The 15,833-nt window shown below is 41.0% G+C and overlaps 1 protein-coding gene across 1 annotated transcript in view; it reads left to right on the forward strand.

The window, feature by feature from the left end:
• Positions 1-15,833, forward strand: part of RFTN1 (raftlin, lipid raft linker 1) — a 255,636-nt gene that overhangs the window by 28,391 nt on the left and 211,412 nt on the right. The gene's annotated exons all lie outside the window — the stretch shown is intronic.

Consider the following 15,833-nt stretch of genomic DNA (forward strand, 5'->3'; position numbering starts at 1 on the left):
ACCTGTGAATCCAGCATTTTAGGTGCCCAGACAGTCTCCAAACAGCAGAGCTGTTTCTCTCCTCTTCCTGCTCACTCATCCCCCTAGGCCCACTCCATAGGTTATAATGGACTCTGCAAACCCGTCTTTAATTTTTTTTATTTGTAATAAAATAAATAAATAAAAGCTAAATATGGCAGTAAAACAGGTAGAAAACATGGCTGTGTTTTCAATCTAATAACATGCTCCATTACAGCCTGTGGAAAAATGTCTATGCACACATTTATAAAAATAAGTTTTATTTTTTTTCCATACGGAGCTCTTTATTGTTAAAATATTTATTGCATTAAACAATAAAAGAATTCTGCAAAAAAAGTTAATTTTGATAACTTGAAAAATAGTTCTCACCTGAGAGTTGCCAGTATCACAATTCTGGTCTCTACTGAGTGAATAAATATATTTATGCTTCTCCTGACATTCTCAAATCCCAATGTATTTGAGAATTCTGGGTATTAGTATCCGCTACACACAGTACAATTCTGAAAATGATCATTTATTCTTGAACTGAAAGACATTCTCTAGTTTTACATTTTATGCCAAAGTGATTTCCTTGATTGTAGTGAATGAAGTGGCCTCTGACCATGTATAAACACATGGAGTCCCATGGCACATTGTGCTAGCCAGAAACACTAAAAAGGGGCCAAAACACTCTTTCTGCTAATAATTCATTGTGCAATGCTGGCATGAAACACATACATCCCAAGTCTTTCTTTTGGAAGGATTGTATGCTTTAAGGCAGGGGTAAGGAACCTTGGCTGTCCAGCTGTTGCAAAAGTACAACTCCCATCGTGCTTGGACAGCCAAAGCTTTAGCTTTGGCTGGCCAGGCATGATGGGAGTTTTAGTTTTGCAACAGTTGGACAGCCAAGGTTCCTTACCCCTACTTTAAGGTGATATGAGGACAATCACGGGTGACATCAACAAAGGAACCCCTTTGAAGACTTTCTTTCCAAAGAAATATACAGATTCACTCCTCTCCACAAGTAAGAAAACTGTCCTTTCTCTGTGCTGATAATGAGCAAGAAGCCCTGTTTACGGACACTTGGGTTTGTGTATTCTGGAGTAGAGCTAAATTACATAACTTTTCCCGTAGAGCATTGCCTAAAAAATTAGTCTCTATACCAGTGCTCTCTTCAATCAGTCAAGACTCTTAAGCTTATATCAAAAAGAAAGTATGAGCTGAAATGTATTATATTTCACCCCGTTTCCCTGACTTACAGCTTACATTGCTTAGTACCACTCTATAATGTTTTACATGCTGCTACTGTTTCTAAAGATTTAGTGACAAAGGACACAGGGTGACTCTTTATTTTGAAGAAGACTGATTGGTTTAAGCATGAGAAAGGTTTATTAGTTCCAGAGCTAATCTGCATACTTTTTTCCATGGTGCACTGCCTGCAAAACAAGTCTCCATACTAGTGCTCCCTTTAATCAGACTCAGAACCCCTGAGCTGATTTCCAAAGAAATTAAACTTTCTCTATGGCAGAAAGTCCAGGGAAATAAAAAAAATATGCAGTACGGGTAGGGGGTGCGGGGGACACATTAAACAACCTATACTTACCGGTCCCCATGCCCTCTCAGCATTGCGTCCTGCTCCCAGTCCCCTGCTGGGATTCTTTATCTGTCCTCCCTGCTACGTTATGACTTGGCTGCTGGATGCCCCACTCAGCCAGTAGTTGTGATTACGGCGGGACACCACTGCAGTATACTGACTGGCTAAATGGTCTATCTCTTACCCTTTGAACCACCGGATGTCATCTTCTCTCCTTTTCTTGGTAATCATGACTAGTGATGAGCAAACCATGCTGAGGCTCGGATTTGTATGAACGTGAACCATTGGCATTTGACTCTGCTTTCTTCCCGTTCTGTGGGGAAGGTGGAGACAGCCCGAGTCCTGCCTGGGAAAACAGGCATACAGCCAATGACCTAGGCTGAATTCCTATTTCCCAGACAGGACTCCGGCTGTCTCCACCTTCCCCACAGAACGGGAAGACAGCAGAGTCAAATGCCAATTGTTCACATTCGTACAAATCAGAGCTTCGGCATGCTTTGCTCATCACTAGTCATGATTACAAAGAAAAGGAGAGAAGATGACATCCGGTGGGATCCGAAAGCCTGGTGATGCAGCGTTGCGAGGGCATGGGGATCGGTAAGTATGGGTTTTAATTAGAGATGAGCGAACCTCGAGCATGTTCGAGTCGATCCGAACCCGAACTTTCCGCATTTGATTAGCGGTGGCTGCTGAAGTTGGATAAAGCCCTAAGGCTATGTGGAAATCATGGATATAGTCATTGGCTGTATCCACGTTTTCCAGACAACATTAGAGCTTTATCCAAGTTCAGCAGCCCCAGCTAATCATATGCCGAACATTCAGGTTCGGATCGACTCGAACCCAAACCCGGTTCACTCATCTCTAGTTCTAATGTTTCCCCCAACCCCCTGCCTGCACTGTAATTATTCATTTTACCGGACTTCTTTTTTAAGGTAGCAGCCACTAATGCATAACTTTTTCAACGTATTTTATTAGCTGTACCTAAATTTTATTAAATGTTGGGATGTCCTGTCCTTCAGCTGATTTGACATGTACAGTGTATAAACATCAATACATATATACTTTGTTTGCTTTTACGTATGGTTTTGCCTAAGTTTATTTTAATGTGCACTGGAAATTTTCTCAGGAGACCTTGAAAGTAAACCACATTTTTACTGAATAATTGAGAATATGAACAGTGAGTTGGTGCATGACTTCCCTACTTTACATGCATCTATTAGAATCCCAAAAGGTTTGTGTTGTGAGATTTTGGGAATTGTAAGGGGTTTGATTTTGTGAACTGACGAGGGTCTCTTGAAGTGCCTCTTATCTCAACATTCTTTCTACAGGGAGTCATATTACACATAGTGCCAGTAAAAATGAAAAACAAGAAGAAAGGGAAAATAAAAGATGTATAAAGTGTAACATATAAAAACATCAGTGGTTTGACCCCACCATGAAACTATTAGTCACCTTTAGAGTAAATATAAAAAAAAATAATGATAATAAAACTGTATATTAGCCCATAAAAATCCCATCTAATACCATTTAGAATCCCATCTAATTGCCTTTTAAACTTTATTTTCAAGTCTAGTTACGAAGAGGATATAAGAGCCAACTCAATGTAGAGTTTTCTTTGGACTTGGTCTCAGGATTATTAAAACGACTGTGCCCACAATCTGACCCCCCCCCCTCCAAACTACTTGTACTTGCTTTTAATACAAGATCTGTCCTGGGGTCCATTTGGCACGAGATGCAGTTACTGTCCTAAAAATCTACTTTTAAACTTTCAGCCCTGTGTCAAATTGGCGTGGCCTAGAGTACCCATGTTATAGTATTACTCCCCTCCCTCTTCATCATTAGGAATGCCCCTAGAACAATTTCTCCTATTAATCACCTGTCTCAACACTTCACGTGGGCTGGATTGATAAGGTACATGGACACTGTAAAGAGAAGTGGTGACATTCAGAAATCCTGCCAGGGGCGTTCCTGATGGTGAAGAGGGCAGGGAGGAGGGATGAAGAGGCCTCGGAAGCCTGGGGCATAGAACGTGTAGGCCACGCCAATTTGACACAGGGCTGCAAGTTTAAAAGTTGTTTTTCAGGACAAAAACTGCACCACCTGCCAAATGGGCCCCATTTCTATCTGGGGGGGGGGGGTCAGATTGTGGATGCAGAGTTATTTTGATTACTACTAGAGAGTGTATCTGTACTTGCCCAGCCATTCAGAAGGAAATGTAAAGGCATGCTGGGATATCATTTAAAGCATGCGTCTCCAAACTGCATCCCTCCAGCTGTTGCAATGCTACATTTCCCATCATGCCTGGACGGCCAAATCCAAAGCTTCAGCTGTCCGGGCATAATGGAACTGTGGTTTTGCAACAGCTGGAGGGCCGCAGTTTGAAGACCCCTTATTTAAAGGATATGTTTCAGGTTAGAGAATGCATCATCCTAAGTAACATTTATGGCATACTGTAGATTATATACCTATGATCCGGTGGGGTCTGAGTGCCCAGGACCTCCTGTGGTCACTAAAACACAGGGACAATGCTCGTCTTTTCTTGGAAGACATCAGGTCAGTTGTCCCCAGACCATACAGCTGGAAAGGAATTGCAGAGTTCCTTCGTTTTATCCAGTTCCCCATCTTCCCATGAATTATACTTCTATAGTTTGTCAGTATACAACAATGGTAATGATAGGAAAAGCCCATTAATGACATGTTTTGCACTACGCCATCTAAATACATTTAGTGTTCCAGCTTCTTATTCAGTGTTCTTTATTCGTTATCAGTTTATCACTTACATACTCGGGTGGTATTCAGAATCTTTATACTTGCTTGTGGTTTAAATGTTCTTTGGGATTTACATTTTTATACAGCTCCGTAAGTGACATTAGTTCAATTTGGTCCCATCAGAGATTGACATTTTAAAACCCTACGATAAAGGTAGGATGGATAAGGATTTGCATTGTATTTACTATATCGTCCATAGAAATCAAAGTTAAAAAAAGAAAGAAATCCCTTATCTTGTAAGTCGCACATTGCTCTCTTTATGTAGGAGCAGTCTAAGACTTGAATGCAGTGTATGGTGAATGACTAACCATCAAGGAATAATTGCTTCTCTTGACACATATAGAATATATGCGCTTTCTACTCCTTCCAGAATTATATAACAGAATGCAGTCAGAAAACCCAAAGACTAATGAATCTATAATTATACATTGTTGTATAATTGGCTTTGCTGCCTAAATCAAGCATTCAAGGTGGCTCTCAGTACTGTAGTTTGTTGGCTGGTTGGCCAGGTAATCTCTTCAGTTGAGCTGTCTGCCCTTGCCCAGAAAAAACACGAAGGGGTAGTTCATCTGCATGAACAAAGAATAAGAAATTGCCAAACAAGAATTAAACCTTTAAACAAACTGTGCATAAATTAACAGTACAAGTCACTATATACAGTGGTACCTTGGATTAAGAGCATAATTCGTTCCGGGACCTTGCTTGAAATTCAAATCCACTCTTAAAGAAAATTTTCCCATAAGAAATCATAGAAATGCAGACAATTGGTTCCACACCCCAAAAATAATGATTTGAATAACTGTAAAACAAATGAAAGAAACATTTAGAAACAGCAGAATTTGTGATATTATAAGTTACCGTACACTAATGGCGAGGATGGGAAACACAAGGGTGGACAGAGACTGCAGGGAGCATGAAGGAATGAGCAGGGCAGATGTGGGCACAGTATAGCAGCACTTTCTGTCCGGGGAGAGAGGGGTTACAGCTATGGAGAGATTACCCCCCACAGTCCTGTCACCTGATGTAAGCTCCAGACTGAAGTGGATCTGCTATGATTTGGAAGGTGAGGGAGACTTCCTGGGTCAGAGTACAGTGCTGTAGACCTCGCCATGCAGACCATGCCCCTCCTCCACTCGCCCTCCCACCCAGTACAGGGAGCTCTTAAACCAAAGCAATGCTCTTAAACCAAGTCACAATTTAGAAAAACTGTGAGCTCTTCTTGCAAAACGCTCTCAATCCAAGTTACTTTTAAATCAAGGTACCACTGTAAATTTAATCTGTAAAGCATTGCAGTGACATGTGACACCAGTATATAGATAGCACCAGTATATGACATAGCAGCTCCCTGTGGAATGACCTTATTAAAGGTCAATGATTATGCTCAGTAATGTTTCACATTTATCTCAAGGGGGGCAGGTCCTGTCTATTGACGTCTATGTCCATGAGTCTTGCAGTAAAACATGTCACTAAACATGTTAAAAACAGCTCAAGGCAAGATGTACAAAAAACAATGTACAAAAAATAAATAAATTACAGTGAGAAAATAAAAACTGATTTGGAATAAATGAACAAGTTTTAGTATTTGACTCTCATCAGTAAAAGGAACATAGGTGGTACATGCCCTTTAAATACAGCTGTGTAAAACATTCAGAATGTAGTCCAAGCTCAGTGCGGTCCAGTAAAAAATCCATATGTATATTAACTGTTATATGCCTGTACAGAGTCTCACTGTATTCAGTTGCCTATGTAGGTATAGGTTATAATAGGAAACTGCTTATACAGCATTTATATTGAAAATACCCAGGTTGTTATCCCCCGCTTGCTGTTTGGTTAATTGAATAGGTGCATCTGGTGCGCTGAGACATCCCGCTCAGAGCGTCTACAGCCTTGAATCAATGATAGCAGTCAATAAAATTTGAGATGAGCAGATGGTGTCACAAAAGGGAAAATGTCAGGAGGAAATTTGGGTAAAGGTGAAACTCACAAGAAAGAAGAAAGTTATCTGTATCATACGACTATGCATTTCTCTCCCTTTGATCCTAACGTTTCATTTAGTGGCAGAGGATTTAAGAATTCATGTATGAAAGTGGGTTAAAGATCTTAATTAGGAAAAGATGAATGTTATACAGTTTATTTAAATGAGAAATGCCGGCTCCTCTGCTTTTCATGATGATCCCATTAAAGGTTTAAAGGTGATGGAGAAATTTCCAATATTCTCATTAGGATTTGGCTCGCTTTAATTTCATTTCATCTTTGAGAAAATATCCGAAGCTTTTAATCTTTGCAGTTTTGTGATATTTTAGGGTACGGCAAATGCCACGACATGTAAGAACTATATTGACAGACCAAAATCCATAAGTCCTAAAATATGTCACATTTACAACTTTGTTCTGATGAGCTTATATTGAGTAACATTTTCTGATGAAGTCATTAACGTAAAATCAAAGTAATGTTGACCCGAAGTTCCAGTCAAAACAATGGGTGAGAAATAGACTGGACAGTTTTAACAATTCATTTTTAACGGTGTAAGTGTAGAAATCTGGCAGTGTAAAATTTTGTGCTTCTTGAGGCTATGTTCACACAGCGTTTAACAGCGTCCGTTGCATAGCAATAGCTGTTAAGCTGCCAGCCACCAGGCTGCATGCAGGAACATTCTTTTTCTTAACATTGACTTGCAGGCACCGTCGGGTGCCGTCCCTGCAGTAAAGAACAGACGCTGATTCAATTGCATTCAGCATCCATTCTTTACTGAAATCTATTGTGTGAACATTTTAGTGTGACTTAATGTAAGCGAGCACCTATCCGCTAGATCTGTGCTCTTTCTGAGCCCATATACAGCTTGATAATTGTGCTGCAAGGGCTGTATATCTATATAAAGAAAAGGAAAGTCAGTCTGTTTGTCTATCCCGTATAGACTTCCAAATGCCTGAACCGTTTGACCCCAAATTTGGCCCACAGATAAATAGAGTTCCCGGGAAGGTTAGAGTGAAGGTCCCGTCCCTGCCAGATGTACAGGAGGGGAGGGGGAAGACCGCCCCATAGAGATGAATGGGAGAATCTCCACACTGCACACACAGGTGATATAATTAGTTGCATGTCTAAAGCTAAAACGGCAATTGGGAGCCTTGGCAACCAATAGGATTACTGCTTTCATTTTCACAGGGAGCTGGAATCTGATTGGTTGTTAGGGCCAGCTGCCTCACAACAGATCCACAGGAATAAATACAGTAAGGGTAAATTCACACGGGCGGATCCGCCGGGAGTCTCACGCACGAAATCCGCAGCTAATCCACAATACACGTATTAATAATAGTAAGAATAATACGTGTATTGCGGATTATCTGCAAATTTCGTGCTTGAGACTCCCGGCAGATCCGCCTGTGTGAATTTACCCTATAGGTGCCTTCGCACCTACCGGATCTGCAGCGAAATCCGCTGCGGATCCAGTGTCGTTCAACCCTATGACACTACATACTCGCAGCGAGATTGACATCCCGCTGCGAGTATGTAAATTTAATCCTCTTGGCGGCCGGAGCGTAACTTACACTGACAGAAGCACCCATCATCCGGCCGGCACAGACCGCTGTTAGATTGTGCAGGCTTCCCTCCAGTGTGTTCAGCGCTGTACTGCTGCTGCCAGACACGGCTCTTTCCTCACGGCTCTGGACACTGCACACACCGCTCCAGCTTGTGTGTGTGTGTGGGGGGGGGGCGTCGAGAGCCATGCCCGGCAGCAGCACAGCGCTGTACACACTGAAGGGGAGCCTGCACAATCTAACCTTGGAACAAATCTAATTAACACACTTACACTTTATACCCGGGCAGCGCCAGGTATATTTCCTAGTACTACACTCACCGGCCACTTTATTAGGTACACATGTCCAACTGCACGTTACCACTTAATTTCTAATCAGCCAATCACATGGCGGCAACTCAGTGCGTTTAGGCATGTAGACATGGTCAAGACAATCTCTTGCAGTTCAAACCGAGCATCAGTATGGGGAAGAAAGGTGATTTGAGTGCCTTTGAACGTGGCATGGTTGTTGGTGCCAGAAGGGCTGGTCTGAGTATTTCAGAAACTGCTGATCTACTGGGATTTTCACGCACAACCATCTCTAGGGTTTACAGAGAATGGTCCGAAAAAGGAAAAACATCCAGTTATCGGTAGTTCTGTCGGCAGAAATGCCTTGTTGATGCCAGAGGTCAGAGGAGAATGGGCAGACTGGTTCGAGCTGATAGAAAGGCAACAGTGACTGAAATAGCCAACCGTTACAACCAAGGTAGGCAGAAGAGCATCTCCGAACGCACAGTACGTCCAACTTTGAGGCAGATGGGCTACAGCAGCAGAAGACCACCCGTTACTAGCATGGTGTACCTAATAAAGTGGCCGGTGACTGTATATATTTAGTGACGTCTGTGCAGCCCTTGCCTAAAAACTGTGAAATAATGAACTTATACCACATGCCTAGACAGCCAAAGCTTTGGCTGTCTGGGCATGATGGGAATTGTAGTTTTGCAACTGGAGGGCCGGAGTTTGACATCCTTGACTTTATACCTCTCCACACTCCCTGATGTTTTGTTAGCTTCAGCCTGCTCCCCGCAGTGTCTGAAGTGACGTGCCCCTAAGCAAGTCACTGAGACTGCTGTGCTGTGGCCAGTGATTGGCTGAGCGGCCTGTCACTTCAGACACTGCAGGGAGTGGGCTGAAGCTAACAAGACATCAGGGAGTGTGGAGAGGTATGTATAAGTTTATTTACCCAGCCAAATAGAACTAATTAAGTTTCCATAAATTTGTAAGTAGAATATTCTCAGAATATTCACGAAAATTGCGCAAACAAATCCACCTGATACTGACCAGCCATAGGCCTGCACCAGTTTGTACAGCTTTTTAAAATAATAAATTAGGTCAAATCCCAGGTTATGCCCCTTTTTGGGTGAATATTAAAAATGGGCAGATTAAAAAAAAAGTTGAATCTAAAAAATATTCGCCTGTCGAATACTGGTTCATGAATAGAAGTTAGACTAAAAATGGGTGAAAAATCTAATTATTCACCTAAAAATAGATGCCGAGCCCTTCATAAATGTCCCTAAAGTTTAATGTTTCTTTTAGAAATTATTTTGTTAACTAAACAGAACATTATTTACCTCAGAGAACGAAATGCTAGTTTGGTCCATTTGGCAAAAGGACAAGATAAATCATAAAGCATAAAGTACCCACACTCAGCACAAGAGAGAAAATGATTTCCCTTTTTTTTTTCTTCCTACATCACGAACTAAGAAGTTACCACTTTTTCATCCTTGGTATGACATCTCTAAGGACGTCTACGCCCAAGTTTCACTCTGACATAAGAACTGGGAGTTTACGATAAAAAGATCTACGCCAGATGATGTGATAATACAGCTGAGGGAAAGGGTGTAGAGAGAAAATCAGGGTGGTTTAACAACTTGGCATAGAAGATGCTGGAGATGGTGTACAGGAAAGAAAGGAATATTTTGTAGTGTTTGCTTTACAGTGCAGATACTGTATGTTAGTCATAAGGGGATGTAGTTGATCTTCATCCATAAAGTTGTGACGTTATACAGTTGGCTGTACCAAGTTCATCGGTAAGGTGTAAGCACTCCAATGCCACCATTGTTTTTGTTCAGAGCAGAAACAAAATACCTGAAAGAAGATGGTTGAATTGTCGACGCTTTTTTTTTTTTTTTTTTTTTTATTAAAATTCTAGTCTAGATAAGTAAAAAAAAAAAAAAATCCATGCTTTGCCCAGTCTCTTGAATTTCTTTTCAGAATATCTGCCACAAGCCACCTCATGAAAGCCCATTGAACTGTCACTTCTTTCTGCAGTGGCCACTAACAGGGAAAATAATAGCTGTATTAATGTGATAACCACTTTATAGGGATTATTACTGGTCTGTAGAATTTTTATGTAATGTGACTCCTGGCATAGTGAAAGCACAAAAAGGGTATACTCCACTTTTCAGCCATTGCAGATCTTCTGGTCCCACTGCAGTTTTTCTTCTTCTAATATTTTAAGCCAGCAGGAACTGCCCACTCAGCCCAGGAACAAAAGATTTTTAGTTTGTATTCTAAACTTGCATTTGTTGAGGAAGTCAGAAGACACTAAAGGCGGCATGGAGCTCAGGCAAACCCATCTAATCAGAAGATAATAAGCATAGAAAATAATAGAATCCTATTTTTGTAACATACGCTTGTCCACAAATCATACTGGTTTGAAGAAAAATAGGGGTTACTCACCTGCACGATCTTCAACCACTCTGATTCCTATGGCGCTGGAAATTCCCACTGATATCCCTGGTCCCGGTTTTGACATGCAGGACATTTCTCCTCAACAATTAACTTGCCCTACTGTAGGAATACCGTAGGTGGTGGTCGGGAGGATTAGTGAGGTGAGTAACCCCCTTTTTTTAAGCCAGTGTGACATTCCCCCCCCCCCAAAAAAAAAAATAATTGTATTGACAGAAAAAGCCCTTTTTTTTTTTTCAGTGTGTTTTTTTGCCTTTTGCGTAATGATGGGCATGCTTAGAATTGCTTTCTTCCGAAAAACACTTCAGGCTTTGTAAAGTGATATGTAAATCCAGACCTGAGTACCTTCTAATGAGTTTATTAGTGTATTCTGTCTTATGGAATTATTGGTATTGACACAAAATGAATGCACAACATGATATTGGCTCACCGTTGTCATTGGATTTATCGAGCGCCTCATACATCTTTATTTGAAATGCTTATCTAGAAGGAAATCACTGCTGCCAGAATGTTTTTCTGCCGAAAATACTGAGACTTTGTGAGGAGAGAACATGCGGAGCTGGCTCTAGCTGTGATTATTTTAACGGTTTCACTGATTTTTCAGCTACAGCAAATTACAATGTTCCCGACTGAAATTACTCTCCCTCCCTTTCCTTTCTTCTCCCTTCTCGAGCCTGCTGCTGCCCTATCTGACAGGTACCCTGCATGACAGACAGAAGCAGCCACAGTCATCAACACATAGGCAGCTTTACTTTCAGTTGTATTAGGCCATTGTGGAGGAAACAGCTCTGTGCTGGATTCATGATGGGTTTGCATTGGTCCCAAATCTTCCAAGAAAGATGCTGTCTAGTTCCAATTTCTGTCTGGAAGTGTATTATCCGTCACACAGGCACAATGAATGCGATACCCAGTGATCTGTGATTCTGGCTTTCTATACAAAAATAGTCATGGTTATAAATTTGCTAGTGATCCAACATTTGATCATTTGTTTCATTGCATTTGGGTACAGCTCCATGCACAATTTTTTATATAGAGCCTATACAGATCTTTCATCTGTTGTATGATGATTTTGATGTGGACTTCTGTTTTCCTGTCAAAGGGATAGGGAAAAATTCTGATCAATTTTCAGAAATGCTAAAATGCTGTGTATACAGTAGTACGTATTCTGGGAAGAGAAAAAATAATCTGTTTAAAACAGTAGGTTCCCAAAAGTGATGGTGCGTAAAGTACTATATGCATTACCGCTCACTTGTACCTCAGCTCCAGAGAGACAACGTCATGTCAGAGTGATGTGAACTACAGCACTTTCTCTGAGGCATAAAGCCATAGAAAACTGATTTTTTTTTTATATAGCAAGTTTAAGGCTATGTTCACGCAGTGTAGCTTTTCTATTAATCACAGCCTTTGATGCCGATTTTCAACAACGGCCGTGATTAGAAAAGTTATATTGCACTGCAGTCAGAGGACATGTCAGTTTTTCGTGCGGCCGCTATTCATTGAATAGCGGACGCACAACACTGACAGCTCACACAATAGAGAGTGCTGCTCAGGCCACACTCTTCGTTGTGTGCTATGGTGAATTGGGATGTGGGCGCACACAGATGCGCCCGCATCCCAATCCAGCACAAATGAAGTTCATCCGGCCGATGCCGCACTACCGGCTGGGATGAAATTCGCTGACACGGCCAGTCACAGAATGGTTAGTGTTTCACTTAGTGTGAACCCTGCCTAAAGGTAAATTACAAAACTATATACCTTTTAAGGCACCTATTGTTTCAAACTTTTTTTTTTTTTAAATAAAGGAATACCCCTTTTAAGTCATTATTAGAAGGTCACTACACTGAATCTCTGTCTCTTCAAAAACTAAATCAGTTACCACAAAAACCATAAGAGAATCAAATTAATGTTTTGGCATAGATGTTTCTATAAAAATAGGGTAACCCTGGACTTGGCATTATAAACTTTGGGGTGACTTTATTAAAGATCAGCAATTGATAGGCCAATCCTAATGAAAAATAAATTTTAGTATGATGCCCAAAATGTATAATTTAAAAGAGATATAGGTGCAGTTAGTGTATGTCTGGAGCTATGGCTATAGGGAATACTCTCTTCTACATAGGGTCCATTTCAAGGAGCTTATGTTCATTGCAAATAAACGGCACATGTAAATGAGCCAGCAATCGGCTGTTGAATGACCGATTTGTCGTTTGTCAGCTGATTACATCTTTTGTGCGAGGTTTGAATCGTCGCTTCTCCACTGCACATTTTTCTGTGTAATTGAAGTTCGGGCTTGTAAAGGCTCTGCAAATAGGCGCCATTCTTGCTGGTCAGCGCTTACTTGTTGCTTCCTTCAGGCCATGTAAATGGATACTTAGAAGAAATATTCCTGTAATCAATAAAAGCTACATGTACTAAAATGATCACAAGAAAGCTACAGGTGACTACAGGGTAAAAACAAAGGATTCGGCACCACATGCGGGTGATATGGCGGTCAATCGCCGCATTAGTTTGACAGCAAACTGTTGCCGTAATTGGCTGCCACATTTCGACTTTAGGTAGCAACTAGTGTGTGTGTTTTTATCCTTAGGATACAAAATAATCATCTCATGCTTTCTGCTGCCTAAGATCTTACAAATTTATTTAAAGTGGCCATATATTTTTGTACTCTCTACAGGCAGTGCCCTTATAATGCAGCCTAAAGTGTTCGCTAGTTACTTGTAGTCCCACCAGGTATGGCATAGTTAAGCAATAGGGTGACCTATTGCTCTATATCACATGGATGACTCCATGGTTAAGTATCACATCAACAGTTGGTTTCATCGAAGAAGAAAAAAGCTCAGAGATATTTTTGTTCCCGGGAACTCTATGTAGGAGTTGAGTGAAAGTTTAAACAATTAAAGCATCTGGAACAGCAATTATTCACATGATGCAGATTGCTCACTGTTTATAATTAGCCCGGGCTGTTGTATCATTACCGCAACCAACGCCAACATACAGTTTATCCATCGCTGTTTTTTTCTAACACTTCATTGTGAATTATTTCATCAAAAACTGTAACTTAGTTAATGATAATATTTTGTTACATTTTCTTGATGTTTCTTTTCTCACTTCTAAGATCTTTTAGGTGTAGTTTACAGTTACAAATATATTGCATTGGTATTCACTCTGCCCCCCGCATTACTTTAGCTTTGTGCATTAATTTCCTCATTAACTACATAGTTAAAGTAGTTGTCAGTATTTGAGAGCTGGTTCCAGGGACACTTCTTGAGTACATTCTTATGACAAAGTCCTATTACACGGACCGATTATCGTCCGTCAACATTTTGAAAGACAAACGACTATGATAACAGCGATCTGCCGTTGCTCCGTGGAGTAGGAGCGGCAGCAGCAGACAGCCGCTATCCTCTATGGGCTTCCCGGATGATCTAGCGATCACCCAGGCAGCCCCCTGCAGTTCCCCGCGGCCTCCCCTGCACTTACAAGTTTGCTGCCGCTGAATGAAATATTGCATGCAGCGGGGAACAAGGAGAAAACGAGCATTGACAGCCCTCATTTTCTCCTCTGTCGCCCCGTGTAATGGGGCTTTACACTTAGGTAGGACAGTGGTGTTTTTTTGGGAGGGTCAGTCCTGAAAGGACAGCTTTATTTTATATTGCATGTGTTCTCTTCCCTCAGGCCATAGTCGTGCCAAAAGATCTCATTGTTGTGGCTTTGGGAGTCAGTCTTTTGCACATCATTTAAAGGCCACTAATGTTTCTTTTTCTTTTTTGAATGGTCACGCATTGGTAGTGCCCCTCACACCACAGATCATACTCCAATATAAAATTAAAATTTTCTCCCTTCTATTAGCTCTAAAATGCTGTAATTGAGAATTCTTTAGAGTTTTAAAGTCTGGCTTCTTCTCCAAGTGCAGATATTTATAATTCTGGTGCACTTTCTATGCTTTTGTGCTTGATGTGTATTCAATAAACAATATTGATTAAAAATAAACAAACAAACAAAGTGGTCTTGGGTAGTTTCACACAATCGTAATATACAGTAGCCTCAATTCCCAGACCAACTATATGTCTATTCACCTAAACAGACATATAATAGGTATTCATAATGCTGTCAGTTTGGGCCATTAGACCCCAGTGGTTAGGGAATTACCTGGGTTTTAAAGGGAATCTATCAGCCCCTGGGCCCTACCCAAGGTAATGACAGTGTGCTGTAGTTGGCAGTCCTCTTGTGGACATGGTACTTTTTGTTAATTTGTCAATGGAGAGAATTATGTAAAATCACGGGTCTCCTACTGTAATGAAAAGTCAAAAAAAAGAGTTGTGGCTCAGCATTTGTGCTGTACTCTGGCACACCTCACCACTGGTTTCTCCTCACTACTCTTCATATATAATCTCTGCTGCCCAGTCTCATGCTCACTCATGCTGTCAGCCAGTGTCTGAGTGTTGTTTTCAGTCATAAATTGCCTCCAGAAGACAGATCTGCAATTAGATATAGTTGAACCTCTAAGCCTAACTGTGATGGAATTGTGGTCTGTGGGCGATTTACCTGTCTAGAGACCCACAACTGGGTTTGATTCCCCTGATGGAAATGAAATAGGTATTTTTTTCTAATCATTGTTAATAAAAACTGAATTTTAAAACTAATTTGGACGTGATTGGAAATTCTTTACCCTTTTTAAAAATGAAACAATAATAAGAAAAAAAATATTTATTTCCATCAGGGGAATCAAACCCCTGAGAGACCAACAAAAAACTGTTGGTCTCTAGACAGGTGATTTACCCCTAGGCAACAGCTCTAACACAATTAGAGGTGGAGATCAGTCCTCAGTAGTTAAAATATGACTAAAATCAACACTCAAAGACACTGGCTGAAAACCTGAGAAAACAGGAGGCTGGGCAGCAGAGCTGATTCATGAAATAAAACTAAGAAGAGAGCAGTGGTGAGGCATGCCAGAGTGAGCTGAGAGTGAGAATGTGCTGAGCCACAAGTCTTGACTGAGCCACAGTGACTTTTTAATACAGTAGGAGACTCGAGATTCTCGTGCATTATCCAGTCCATGGACAAATTACTAAAAGGTAACAGGGGACTGCCAGCTACAGCACACTGTCATAACTTTGGGTAGGGCCTGAGCGCTGACAGATTCCCTTTAATACAAATGCAGAAATGTAACTGGATAATGTTCATGTGAAACTGGCTAAGGGTATAAAC

The sequence above is a fragment of the Dendropsophus ebraccatus genome, chromosome 2, assembly GCF_027789765.1.
Source record: "Dendropsophus ebraccatus isolate aDenEbr1 chromosome 2, aDenEbr1.pat, whole genome shotgun sequence".
NCBI classification, from domain to species: Eukaryota; Metazoa; Chordata; class Amphibia; order Anura; family Hylidae; genus Dendropsophus; species Dendropsophus ebraccatus.